At 41.1% G+C, this 14,372-nt stretch overlaps 1 protein-coding gene and 1 non-coding gene across 2 annotated transcripts in view; both read right to left on the bottom strand.

The window, feature by feature from the left end:
• Positions 1–14,372, bottom strand: part of CDH8 (cadherin 8) — a 172,668-nt gene that overhangs the window by 97,933 nt on the left and 60,363 nt on the right. The window lies entirely within an intron of this gene.
• On the bottom strand, positions 4,321–4,451 carry LOC115802830 (small nucleolar RNA SNORA18). Its single transcript, XR_004023379.1, has one exon. It is a non-coding gene; the product is annotated as a small nucleolar RNA SNORA18 (small nucleolar RNA).

Raw genomic sequence — 14,372 nt, forward strand, 5'->3', positions numbered from 1 at the left:
TGTAACAGTAGATAATCAGAACAGATTTTTAGTGTCTGGATGTAATGTGCTACTGTAATGAAAACTTAAAACATGTGGCATTGGTTTTGGGACCAGGTGGCAGACAGGAGCTAGATAAATTAGGAAGACTCTGGTGAAAGCCTAAAGGGCCCCAGGGAGAGTGTCGAAAGACTAAAGGATGTGAAGAGGCTGTTGACAGGGTCTTATAGTAAAGAAAATAGGGAAAGTATTATTGGAAGTTGGAGGAAAGGAGACCCTTGTATGTAGTGGCTAGATTTTCGACCATGTCGCCTGCAGGTCATGCAGAAGAAAAGGTAATGTACCTAATGAATTTGATGATTAAGAGATTCCAGGCAGAGGCAGAATTTTTAAAATACCACATCACTTCTTCTCATTGACTAAACAAAATGTGGATGGAGACACATTGGCTAAAGAAGGAATTTTTCCATCAAGACTGGTTGGGTTTGAAAATAAAACTTTTTCATTTGCAGCTTCTCCAGAGAAAAACAATTATCAAGTTAAGAAATATCTCAGTCCACCGATCAAATACAGATTGGGACAATATGATCCTCTGTTGTTACTATCTCAGAAAGATCTGAGGTTCCTCATGGGAACTTTCAGAGAGATAAAAGTCTCTGTGAAGATTTTAAGGACAGGATAATCTCCCAGATCCTCTCTGTTAAAAATCTTAAGAGCATTGACCATAGCAGTTTCACTAGATTCCCAAGGTCAAGAAGGGCTCATTGTGAAGAGATATGGGAGTGTAGCTCTTTTTTAATGGAGTGTATTATAAATGGACTTGTTAGAAACTTACAGTCTTTAAAGGAAATGTATTGGTTTTGACTAAAAGAGTGATTATAAAAGGACAACAGGAGAGATTCTTGTGGTGAGTGATGAAAGTCTCATTATGTCTTGACTGTGGTGGTATATACATGAACTGACACGTGATAGAATTGCATAGAGCTAATCTCTCTCTCTCTCACACACACACACACACACACCACAGAGAGAGAGAGGACAAGTAAAACTGGAGATAATCTGAATAAGTTTGGGTAGATTGTATGGATGGCGGTATCCTCGTTGTGACACTGTACCATAGTTTTGCAAGATGTTACCATTAGAAGAAGCTGTATAAAGGGTGCACAGGAACTCTCCATATATGTGTATATATATATATATTTACAACTGCATACAAATATACGATTCTATTAAATAAATAAATAAATGATACTTCCTGATGATCATCATCTACCTAAGACTGAAAAACCAAATATGGTTTTCAAAACTATTAACAGACGTTTTCAAATAAGGGAGGAACTCGCCTAGGTCAGTGCTTTTCAATTTATGGTACACACTGCAGTATGACTGTCACTCGGAAACTTGTTAAATATGCAAATTCTCAGGCTCCAACTCAGACCCAGTGAAGCACAAGCAATCTGTGCTTCAATAGTCACCTCCCGGTGGGTGTGATGCACGCTGAACTCTGAGAAACACTAGCCTAGAGTTTTGTTCTGTGATAACCATTAAACATATACTAAATAGAGCCTTGCTACTCATATTTACTCCACTGACCAGTAACGTCAGCAGCACATGCAAGCTCATTAGAAATGCAGAATCTGTACTCCAGACTCAGAGAATCCAAATCTGCCTTTTTACAAGATCTCCAGTTAACTCAAAGGGACGGAAAAGCTTAAGAAGTGGTGCCTGAGTGTATTTGCTGAACAGCTACTATGTGCATCCCATGAAAATACAGCTTTGTTTCTAGTGATAGAACATTTGGGCACCAGCTTCCTGCTGGGGCCGGGATATTAAACAAGTTGCCCAAGATCACACATCCTAGAAGGAGCCTAGGATTTGAGCTTGCACAGTACATAAAGGGACAACAGAAATGATCCTTCTGGTCTGGATCCCTCCAGAGCCTATGTTCATAAGCACGATGCTCAATTGTCCAGTCTTTCTTCATCTGTTAGTCTAGCTCCTGTGGGCCAGTTCTGGTTTCCAGCTATTTACAACAGCGAGTGTCTGAACTGCTGACACACATTCCAGAGTCAGAATAGATATTATTATTCACTCAGGCAGTTTTGACCATATCACTTTCTGGACACTAAGCTCGTAACAGGAACCTCAGATACACCACCCAGGATGTTCTGGTTTCGGGATTGCAGAGTGTCTGCGTGCTCTGGTCCTCCTCCTCCCCAAGGCCCCCCATTGATCCTTCCATGTGCATCACAAGGCACAGACTACAAGTCGACAGAGTGCACGTTAGCTGTAAAATAATACTATTGGGAGGCAGAGTTGAAAGGGAAACCTCTGATTGTCTCTGACTGGATTTTCTTCGTATTTATCTTCTAAACTTCAATTCTGTGGAAGTTGCTGGCAGAACCGAGTGTTATCTGAATGCACAACTGACAGCATAAAAAATCAGTTATCATTTTTATGTCTAGGGTTTAACTTCAAGAAAATAGCAATATTCAGATTGAGTAGATGGTTTAGGGACTTCAGGGGGAGGTGTAGGGTTTTTTTAAATCCTTTTTGCCAAATAAATAGGGAGGCATAGCTAGAAAATGCTTCAAAGCTGTGAGAGAATAGACTATTAGGATTCTGTATATTTTTGTAGAATCTTCAGAAGTGAAATAATAAATAAAGTTATATCTATAACAGCAAAGCACACAGCTAATGGAGCAGGGTAGACCCTCATTAATAACAGCAACTAGTGGGCTTCCCTGGTGGCGCAGTGGTTGAGAATCTGCCTGCTAATGCAGGGGACACGGGTTCGAGCCCTGGTCTGGGAGGATCCCACATGCCGCGGAGCAACTGGGCCCGTGAGCCACAACTACTGAGCCTGCACATCTGGAGCCTGTGCTCCGCAACGGGAGAGGCCGCCATAGTGAGAGGCCTGCGCACCACGATGAAGAGTGGCCCCCGCTTGCCACAACTAGAGAAAACCCTCGCGCAGAAACGAAGACCCAACACGGCCAAAAATAAATAAATAAAATAATAGCAACTAGTATCATTGAGCATCATACTCTAGTTTCTGCTAGCCCCTGGAAATTCAAAGATGAATAATTTAGGGTGAACAACATACTATAACAATCGAATGAATACATCGAATATAACTAATTGTCAATTTCAACGTACCAGGCATGACGCTAGGTGCTAACTAGGTGCCTTCTCTACTTTAGATCATCCAACATTCCTATGATGTTGATATTATCACTCACGTTTCACAAAGAAGGAAGCTGAAGCTCAGAAACATGGGGGGGCTTTCCCATAGTCACACAACGCATATGTGGCCTAGACAGAATTCAAACAAAATGCTACCTTCCCAAAATTCCTTTCTTTGATGACAGAAGTAGGAAAGGGCATTGAAAAGAGGTCAGGAGCAGTCAGTTGAGAAAGGAATGGGTTTTAGATTCAAATCAAAGAGAACTACCCAACTTCAACTCTTTTCCTGTCTTTCTCCACAGATGGCTCCAAATGTGCTCAGTTTATCTTTGGAAAAGTAAGACTAATTACTACCATCTACATGAATCGTTAACCATTCACATCCAATTACTGACACAGCAATAACCATTATACGTGTCCATAAACTGTCTGCTTAATGTTGCTGTACATTTCGTCTTGTCTCCACACTGAACGAAGTATACCAAAGATTCTCTGTCTTCATAGTCTGTTGTGTCATGAGCTTTGGGGAGGAAAGGTAGAGAAAACTGACACGGTGAAGGTAATAGGTGGCATGACATAGACCAAGAGAGGATTGACTAATTTAAATTAGTTCTCAGTTCTCCAATGCTTATTTTATTTATTTATTTATTTTACAAAAAGTGTAAAGGATTTTAAAAATTATGTGTAGCACAGGCAAAATTATTTAAAGTCAATACATTTTTAAGGAATTTCACACATTCTGATTCCTTCCACTGCCAATCTACCTTAGTTCCTCCAATGTTTGAGTCATAATCTTCAAGATAGCCCTTCCAAAAAGAACTTTTGCTCAATCCACAGTTGTCATGTCAAGTCATGCACAATTCTTTTAGTCAGGCTTCTTTGATATCCAATGGAATATGGACACACTTCAAAAATTCCCCACCTGTAATCTTTAGGATCTAGTTTCCTCAAGCAATTTACTTTAGGGCCATGTTCAGGGTCAGAGGAAATGGACCTGCCTGGTTCTGAATTTAAGACACCCTCTAAACATTCATTAAGTTCAAATCATATTAATTCCTAAGCTATCACACCCTAGAATAGTACAGATCTTTGGGATATGCCGATACCTATGATTAAAAAGTTTGATTGTTAGGTTTTTCATAGTTTATTTAGCAGCTCTGTCTTGTAGTTCTTTCCCACAGATTTAACACATAGTTCTGTGAGTAAAGGAAACCACAGAGTTATCCTGTGAGGTGTTTCCAACGATGTAGGTCTATAGGAAAAGCCTCATTGGGATAGACCTCAACTCCAATGCTTATTGTAATGTGTAGAAACAATTCCCTTTCCTCTTCCCCTCAGAATATAAATATAGATACAGATCTACACACACACACACACACTGATAACTCATCTTACAAGTTTAAGAAATAATTTCCAAGTAAATTAACTAGCTAGCATTTGTCACGTTTTCAAAGCAATGCTGCAACTACATATATGAGGTGGTTTGGTCAAGGCTCTTATTGCTATCCTAGGAAAATGATTTTCTATCTCATTTTATCTTGTTTTCTACACTTGAAAAATGGGTCTAATAATACTTGCCCTTTACATACTTCAGAGAAATGCTGCAAAGATTAATGAAATACATGTAAAGAGCTGTAAGCTGGATAAATTAAGAGATCATCATCATTATTCTATTGGATTCTTCAAATAAAATTTCCAGTAGAGCTATGACCCTACCAACATTGGTGAGTAAGGCAGATATAAGAATGCAGGAATAATGTGATTTTTAAAGAGCTTTTTGTTGTTTGAATCAAGTGCTTAAATCAAATGCCTAAATCTCAAACAGATCTGAGAAACTAAACAATTTTTCAGAAAAAAAAAAAAAGAATGAAGACATCTGAGAATTTAGAAACCAAGAAAGGGATGATCTTCAAATGCTGCAAGCTGACACTTCAGTTGGCACCCAACCTTCAGATGGGATTACTATTATTAGACCCATGATTCCAAAGACTTAATAAGTGGACAATTAGGGTTTATTTCTCCTGGAATTTATCAAAATTACTTGAGATACTCATCCAGCCTTTCCCCCACGTCTGTTGCTTGGCTGTATGTGGATAAATTCCAGTTGATTTAATTTTTCATTTCTGCTGCCAGATGTTTTGACATCACGTATTATAGGCATCTAATTGTTTAAAAATGCTCTCGCATTAATGCAGGAGAGTTCTGCTGTTTTCTGCCTTCTAGGCTTTAACTCTGATAAGAAAGGAAGTAACTTTATTGTTTTCAAATATGAAACAAGGTCTGAAATTCACATCTGGCTTGACCCAGTACTTCAGCAATATATTTAATTAATTAATTATATTTAATTTTGGCTGCATTGTGTCTTCGTCGCTGTGCACGGGCTTTCTTTAGTTGCAGCGAGCGGGGGCTACTTTTGGTTTTGGTGCGCGGGCTTTTCGTTGCGGTGGCTTCTCTTGTTGCAGAGCATGGGCTCTAGGCGCGTGGGCTCAGTAGTTGTGGTGCAAGGGCTTAGTTGCTCCACGGCATGTGGTATCTTCCTGGACTAGGGCTCAAACCCGTGTCCCCTGCATTGGCAGGCAGATTCTTAACCACTGTGCCACCAGGGAAGCCCTGAACTTTTTAAATTAGCTGCATTCATTTGAGAAACCCAAGGCTTATTCCATGGAAGGAGAGAAAGGAGTCAGAGAGAGAGAGGAGAGACTCTATATCCAGAATAAATTTAGTTATTTGCAAGGAGTCCATGTGCTATTAACTTGAATATAGTCTACTGATGTAGAAAGACAGACTTGGTAGACATTTTAATTTTAGAAAGTGCTCATTCAGTGATCTTGAGGAAATTACCTCCATATATCTCAATATTATAAAATGAAGATAATATAATCTATTTACTTAACAGTCTCTTATCTCAATATTTATTGTACTAAGAAAAGTTAATAGTCTTTTGTCCATGCAAGTTACTTATGGTATGAAGAGGAGCCTCAGGCCAACATTATCCTGGCACCTTAAAAACAAGATCAAACTTCTGAGCCTCAAGCATACACAACTCCAGGGCTGCATTTATGTGCTTTGGAGAAGACAATCTGCAGAGAGGTAAGAGGATGAGCACTGTGTAAGGAGCAGGGCAGCAGCCATCTTGCTCCCTTGAAGACAGTGGAAACACGCCCATTCTCAATTCGATTTCTTCTGATGTGCTAACACTTTTCAAGGTGTTTACCAAGATAATTTCTGCCTGATTTAAAAGTGTGTGTGACACTCCTTATACAGTTCCTAGGTAAAATAACTACTCCAGGGGCTTCCCTGGTGGCGCAGTGGTTGAGAGTCCGCTTGCCGATGCAGGGGACACGGGTTCGTGCCCCGGTCTGGGAAGATCCCACATGCCGCGGAGCGGCTGGGCCCGTGAGCCATGACTGCTGAGCCTGCGCGTCCGGAGCCTGTGCTCCGCAACGGGAGAGGCCACAGCAGTGAGAGGCCCGCGTGCCGCAAAAAATAAAATAAAATAAAATAACTACTCCATAAAACTGATGGTAATACACAGAGTGACCACGAGGTGGTATTATCGTTACCATCCTCACAGTTTGTATTACCAGAATCGATCTGGTACTTATCTGTTCTTGCAAAATGAATATTAGTGAAGCACGTGCTAATTACAGATTCATGAAAAGTCTTAGGGTTACCGAATGACTTTACACTGTCTAGCAGAATGATCCTGAGAAAACAACTCAAGCTTTCTAACTTTCAGCTACATCATCTAAAATGTAGGATAATACAACCAGCCCTGGCTTATTTTCATATTGTTGTTTTGAGGCTTCAATGTTGTAAAGAATAAAGAATCAGTTTACCAAATATATAATATAAAAATAGAAATGTAAGGAATTCCTATTACTAGCAGAAATGAAATCTGGAGGCCAAAGTTATCCTTACCTGGCAAGAGCCTCACTTTCATGACTAAATTTTCCAAAATATCATTCACCTTGCTACATTCACTGAGATTTAGGGTTTTGTCCTCAGCTTTGTGGGAACAGAAACTTTATTCTGTCAGCACATTCCTGAAGACAATGGTGCTTCAGCACAGATATGCATTAGCCAAGCCCAAGGAAGACACTTGCTTAACAAGAATGTGAATACATTAATTTACAGTGAAAATAAAATGTCCGCCAAAGGCTTTGTAGTGTGGCACAGTGGTTAAGGCAGAGGTTCTGGTGTCAGACAAACGAAGGTTCAAAGTTTGGCTCCACCAAGTACTAGTTGTAAAGTCCTTAAAGCTTAAAGACACACAATAGCTATCTGATTTTCTCATTTGCACCATGTAGATAATCTAATTTCTAACCACACAGGAAAATTTTGTAAAATACATGGGTGACTACTCAGAATGCTGTGTCAAGCTCTGAGGAAAGTAAGTTCAAGAAATGATGGAATGATAGTTGTTGCTGTCATTATTATCATCATCATCTAGGTCAGCAAATTTTACTGCAGCGTTTCTAAAATTGAATAAAATAGTCACAAAAATTGGCTTGAAAAAACATGGAGTGAGAGGAATGGGAGTTAGATGTGCAATTTAAATCCTAGCAGCCCTGTGTTCTGTTAATCTGCCTATTTCTAGAGGCAGGGCTTGTCTTGAAAGAGCACATCAGGCTTGGTCCTTATACCGGGGTGTCACTCCCTGGAAGACCTGGATGGGCCCCCCACCTTTATCTCTGTGACATACTTAATTCCCTATTCCTGCTCATATGCCTCTCTGAAAGAGTAACAATACCCGGGATTTAGCAGAAGGCAAGTCTTTGATCTGTCCTGACAAAATGCTGTCTCTAGAGAAGGCAGCCTTATTTGATGAGACCCTAGAAATGTCAATTATAATGTCAATCTATTTCCACTGAGGATAACTTCATTTTCATTCTGCTCTTAACAATGACCAACATTTAGTGAGCTCTTACTCTCTATACTATACCAAGAATCCTATGAAAGATGTTATATACATTACTTCTTTCAATATCCAACCTACATTTTGCTGGTGATAAATTATTTTATCAACATGATATCTAAGATATAGCAATACTTCTTGCTGTTACTATATCTCAAACTAATTGGGAAGATAAATGCCTTCCTAAGGCCATGGTTCTTAAACAGTTTGGTCTCAGGGCCTCCTTATACACTTAAAAATAACTAAAGAAATCAAAATGTTTTTATTTATAAAAACATGTTACTAGCTTATATCTCTCAATATTTACCAACTAGAAATCACAACTAATTTTTAAAACAAAATAATACACACACACACACACATTTCATTAGCCATTGAGCAATGATACCAACACATGTCATGTAGCCTTTGGAAAACTCCACTCTCACGTGTGAGAACATGAGAGAGAAAAAGGCAGATAGCATCTGTGTATTATTATAAACACACTGTGACCTCATGGAACCCCTAAAAGACTTTACCTTACACTAGACCATACTTTGAATATGCTGTTTTAAAGGATTAAAGATTTTTGCTTCCCCCACATGTTCCCCTGTATATTTCAACCATTCTATGATTTTTTTAAGACTAGGGACTACGGTAGGTAAAGCATACAACGCTATACAAAAATGTTATTATGTACACCGTACAAATGATGAAAATAAGGCTTAGAAAGGATAAGCGCTTTTCCTAACATCACATGAGTTACAGGTATTGTAGTTAGCTTACAACCCCATATCCTTCTGTCCCCAAACCTGTGCTCTTCATTATCGTATTATGCTGCAGCCACTGAAGATCCATCAACCCGAGATGGATGAGAACTTAGTGATGCTCTCATTTTACGCACAGGCTAAAGAGAACTCTGAAGTCCAGAAGTACCATTATGATAGGTCCAAGAATTGAACCTATGTTTCCTGAATGGGTTTATCATACCCAACTCCTTGCCTCTTAAAATCAGTTGTTCCCATTGTAGACACAATAATTACAGTATGTGTCCATTAAGAAGAAGGACAAAAATATTCATGTGAAGGTGTAGACGAGCCAAGTTTCTTGGCAAAACTATGCTGAATAAAATAAACATACTACCTTATGTGACTTTTATTTTTATGATTTTTATCCCAAGTAGACTATCAGCAATTTAATTCCCTGATTTTTTCTTCCCGAACGTATAGTGCCTAGCACAAAGCCTGGCATTTAATGACACATTTGTACAGAGATTAGTATTTTTCAAGGATGTTTGCCCTGTTTTCCCATCTGTCACAATTAGTAGCACCAAAGAGTAGAGAGTTCAGGCTTTGGTATTAAACCTGGTGGATTTGAACCTCATAGTATTAGATCTGTGACCTCATATACATTCCCTGACTTCCCCAGATTTCATTTCATGTATTTCTGAAACAATGCTCAGGATGTGTCCATCCCAATGCTGTTATAAGGAGTGAATGAAACAAATGTTTGCACACAGTGGTGACTGTCATTCTGCCTGGAATTAAGTAGCATCTCAAATTCTAGTTTGCCTTGATTGCCACTCACAGATATTATTAAATTTAACAGATCTAGACGCTGAATCAAAGGAGATCGTAGGAGAGTTGCTCTGTATGCATCTATGCAACTTTCCCAAATCGTAATTCCTATGATGTCCAAAGACCAGTGAGCTTCTCCAGTCCTTCTACAAACAGACAATATACCTTGGGTGTTCATTTTTATTGTCCTGTTGGCTAAAAAGCACAACAGAAAGGTCCACGTGGAAATAAGTGTGCATACAGTGGAGGCTCCCATAACCATGACTGAAACAAGCCAAGATCAACAATTCCCTCCCTTTCATCACAAAATTCCCAAAACATCCTGGGTGGATTCATGCTATTCCCTTCACCTGCAACATTCTTGCTCTTCCTCTTCACTTGTCCCAATAGAGCATTGCACTTGACTCCTAGGGACACTGGAGAAGGCACCATACAGAGCTAATTTCTTCTTCATATGTGTTGTTAGGATGTGTTCTGTCTCCTTCCATTAGACAACCTGCTTGTAGTCCACCAATTATCTCCCTACTGCAGAAGCCCCGCATCTAGGCCGGGAACTATGTCTTTAACAACATGTGACCATAGTGTCTAGTACAGAGGTGCAGAAATGTGTTTGACTCACTAAAGTTTTGTGTGCTCAGTCAACAGTCATTTGGTACATTTACTGACTAATTTACTGGATCTTAACTCTCTTTAAGATGGAGACTACAAGGGACAAAATCAATCATTCAGAGACCAAAACCAAAATAAAGATATCTAATTCAGTATTTTCCATTTTCACTAAGGTCTCCTATTTATATGCCAGAGGCCATTTGTAGAACATCTAAATGCCTTTTTAAGCCCATGCCTAACCAATCACTTCTGATAAATATCCAGGTATTTTCAGATTTATTTTAGGTTATCAGTTTCCCTGAGAAGTCACCCAACACATCAGTTCTATCTTCCATGCTTTTTATATCGTTTCTTAAATAAACAAATGTGGATTTGTTATATTCTGGTATTCTGTGGAGTTCAGTCTTGGTTTCTTTGTAACTGCTACATAATTATATTGGAAATGTGAAAAACACTTCAGCAGGAAATCAGATGCTGGCTCAATGTGGGTATGTTTATATCCAGAGATACTCGAGTATTAACCGGCAATGAGATTCAGATACTGTGCCTAAAACACAACCTGAAGACAAGCCTTATTTTAGAGCTAGGAAAAAATATATATATATTTTTATAAAATAGAAAAACACAGATTTTCTTCATAGCGCATTAGAATTGTTTGTTTTACTGAACAAAACAGTTAAAGTCAAGACAGAGAATGTTCTAAAAAGTCAGTGTCGGGGAGTTGGGAAGATGGTGGAAGAGTAAGACGCGGAGATCGCCTTCCTCCCCACGGATACACCAGAAATACATCTACACGTGGAACAACTCCTACAGAACACCTACTGAAGGCTGGCAGAAGACCTCAGACCTCCCAAAAGGCAAGAAACTCCCCACGTACCTCGGTAGGGCAAAAGAAAAAAAGAAAAAACAGAGACAAAAGAATAAGGACGGAACCTGCACCAGTGGGAGGGAGCTGTGAAGGAGGAAAAGTTTCCACACACTAGTAAGCCCCTCCGCGGGCGGAGACTGTGGGAGGCGGAGGGGGGAGCTTCGGTACCGCGGAGGAGAGCACAGCAACAGGGTGCGGAGGGCAAGGCGGGGAGATTCCCGCACAGAGGATCGGTGCCGACCGGCACTCACCAGCCCGAGAGACTTGTCTGCTCACCCGCCGGGGCGGGCGGGGCTGCGAGCTGGGGCTCGGGTTTCGGTTTTGGACTGAGAGCAGGGAGAGGACTGGGGTTGGCGGCTTGAACATAGCCTGAAGGGGTTAGTGCACCACGACTAGCTGGGAGGGAGTTTGGGGAAAAGCCTGCACCTGCCGAAGAGGCAAGAGACTTTTTCTTCCCTCTTTGTTTCCTGGTGCGCGAGGAGAGGGGTTTAAGAGCGCTGCTTAAAGGAACTCCAGAGACGGGCGCGAGCCGCGGTTAAAAGCGCGAACCCCAGAGACGGGCGCGAGCCGCGGCTAAAAGCGCGGACCCCAGAGACGGGCGCGAGCCGCGGCTGAAAGCGCAGACCCCAGAGACGGGCGGGAGACGCTGGGGCTGCTGCTGCCGCCACCAAGGGGCCTGTGTGCGAGCACAGGTCACTCTCCACACCCCTCTTCCGCGGAGCCTGTGCAGCCCGCCACTGCCAGGTTCCCGGGAACCAGGGACAACTTCCCCGGGAGAACGCACGGCTGACCTCACGCTGGTGCAACGTCACGCCGGCCTCTGCCGCAACGTCACGCCGCCTCTGACGCCGCAGGCCCGCCCCGCACGCAGTGCCCCTCCTTCCGCCCCCCACCCCCGGCCTGAGTGAGCCAGAGCCCCCGAATCAGCGGCTCCTTTAACCCTGTCCTGTCTGAGCAAAAAACAGACGCCCTCCAGCGACCTACACGCAGAGGCAGGGCCAAATCCAAAGCTGAGCTCCTGTGAGCTGTGAGAACAAAGAAGAGAAAGGGAAATCTCTCCCAGCAGCCTCAGAAGCAGCGGATTAAAGCTCCACAATCAACTTGATATACCCTGCATCTATGGAATACCTGAATAGACAAGGAATGATCCCAAATTGAAGAGGTGGAATTTAGGAGCGAGATCTATGATTTTTTTCCCTTTTCCTCTTTTTGTGAATGTGTACGTGTATGCTTCTGTGTGAGGTCTTGTCTGTATACTCTTGCTTCCACCATTTGTCCTAGGGCTCTATCCGTCCATGGTTTTTAAAAAAATTTTTTTTTTCTCAATTAATTTTATTTGTAATAACTTTATTATACTTTACCTTCGTTCTTTTTCTTTCTTTCCTTCCTTCCTTCCCTCCTTTAGACAACGAATCACCCCAAATTGAGGAGGTGGTCTCTGAGAGCAAGATTTATGATTTTTCCCCCTTTACCTCTTTTTGTGAAGGTGTATGTGTATGCTTCTGTGTAAGATTTTCTCTGTATAGCTTTGCTTCCAACATTTGTCCTAAGGTTCTATCCGTCCCTTTTTTTTTTTCCTAAATATTTTTTAATTCAATAACTATATTATACTTTATTTTATTTTTACTGTATCTTCTTTCTTTCTGTCTTTTTTCCTTCTTTCCCTCCTTCCTTCCTTCCTTCCTCCCTCCCTCCCTCCCTCCTGTCTTTCCTTCTTTGCTTCTTTCTTCCTTCCTTCCTTTCCTCCTTTCCTTCTTTCTTTCCTCATACTTCTACTAATTCTCTCTACTTTTTCTCCCTTTTATTCTGAGCCGTGTGGATGAAAGGCTCTTGGTGCTCCAGCCAGGAGTCAGGGCTCTGCCTCTGAGGTAGGAGAGCCAACTTCAGGACACTGGTCAACAAGAGACCTCCCAGCTCCACATAATATTAAACGGCGGAAATCTCCCAGTGACCTCCATCTTAACACCAGCACCCAGCTTCACTCAACGACCAGCAATCCACAGTGCTAGACAACCTATGCCAAACAACTAGCAAAACAGGAACACAACCCCACCCATTAGCAGAGAGGCTGCCTAAAATCATAATAAGGCCACAGACACCACAAAACACACCACCAGACGTGAACCTGCCCACTAAAGAGACAAGATCCAGCCTCATCCACCACAACACAGGCACTAGTCCCCTCCACCAGGAAGCCTACACAACCCACTGAAACAACCTTAGCCACTGGAGACAGACATCAAAAACAACGGGAACTACGAACGTGCAGCCTGCAAAAAGGAGACCCCAAACACAGTAAGATAAGCAAAATGAGAAGACAGAAAAACACACAGCAGATGAAGGAGCAAGATAAAAATGCACCAGACCTAACAAATGAAGAGGAAATAGGCAGTCTACCTGAAAAAGAATTCAGAATAATGATAGTAAGGATGATCCAAAATCTTGGAAGTAGAATGGACAAAATGCAAGAAACAGTTAACAAGGACCTAGAAGAAATAAAGATGAAACAAGCAACGATGAACAACGCAATAAATGAAATTAAAAGTACTCTAGATGGGATCAATAACAGAATAACTGAGGCAGAAGAACGGATAAGTGACCTGGAAGATAAAATAGTGGAAATAACTACTGCAGAGCAGAATAAAGAAAAAAGAATGAAAAGAACTGAGGACAGTCTCAGAGACCTCTGGGACAACATTAAACGCACCAACATTCGAATTATAGGGGTTCCAGAAGAAGAAGAGAAAAAGAAAGGGACTGAGAAAATATTTGAAGAGATTATAGTTGAAAACTTCCCTAATATGGGAAAGGAAATAGTTAATCAAGTCCAGGAAGCACAGAGAGTTCCATACAGGATAAATACAAGGAGAAATACGCCAAGACACATATTAATCAAACTGTCAAAAATTAAATACAAAGAAAGCATATTAAAAGCAGCAAGGGAAAAACAACAAATAACACACAAGGGAATCCCCATAAGGTTAACAGCTGATCTCTCAGCAGAAACCCTACAAGCCAGAAGGGAGTGGCAGGACATACTGAAAGTGATGAAGGAGAAAAACCTGCAACCAAGACTACTCTACCCAGCAAGGATCTCATTCAGATTTGATGGAGAAATTAAAACCTTTACAGACAAGCAAAAGCTGAGAGAGTTCAGCACCACCAAACCAGCTTTACAACAAATGCTAAAGGAACTTCTCTAGACAAGGAACACAAGAGAAGGAAAAGACCTATAATAACGAACCCAAAACAATAT

Source organism: Delphinapterus leucas, chromosome 20 (genome assembly GCF_059928025.1).
Source record: "Delphinapterus leucas isolate spDelLeu-1000000601 "Yukka" chromosome 20, BTC_Dleu_Yukka2, whole genome shotgun sequence".
Taxonomy (NCBI): domain Eukaryota; kingdom Metazoa; phylum Chordata; class Mammalia; order Artiodactyla; family Monodontidae; genus Delphinapterus; species Delphinapterus leucas.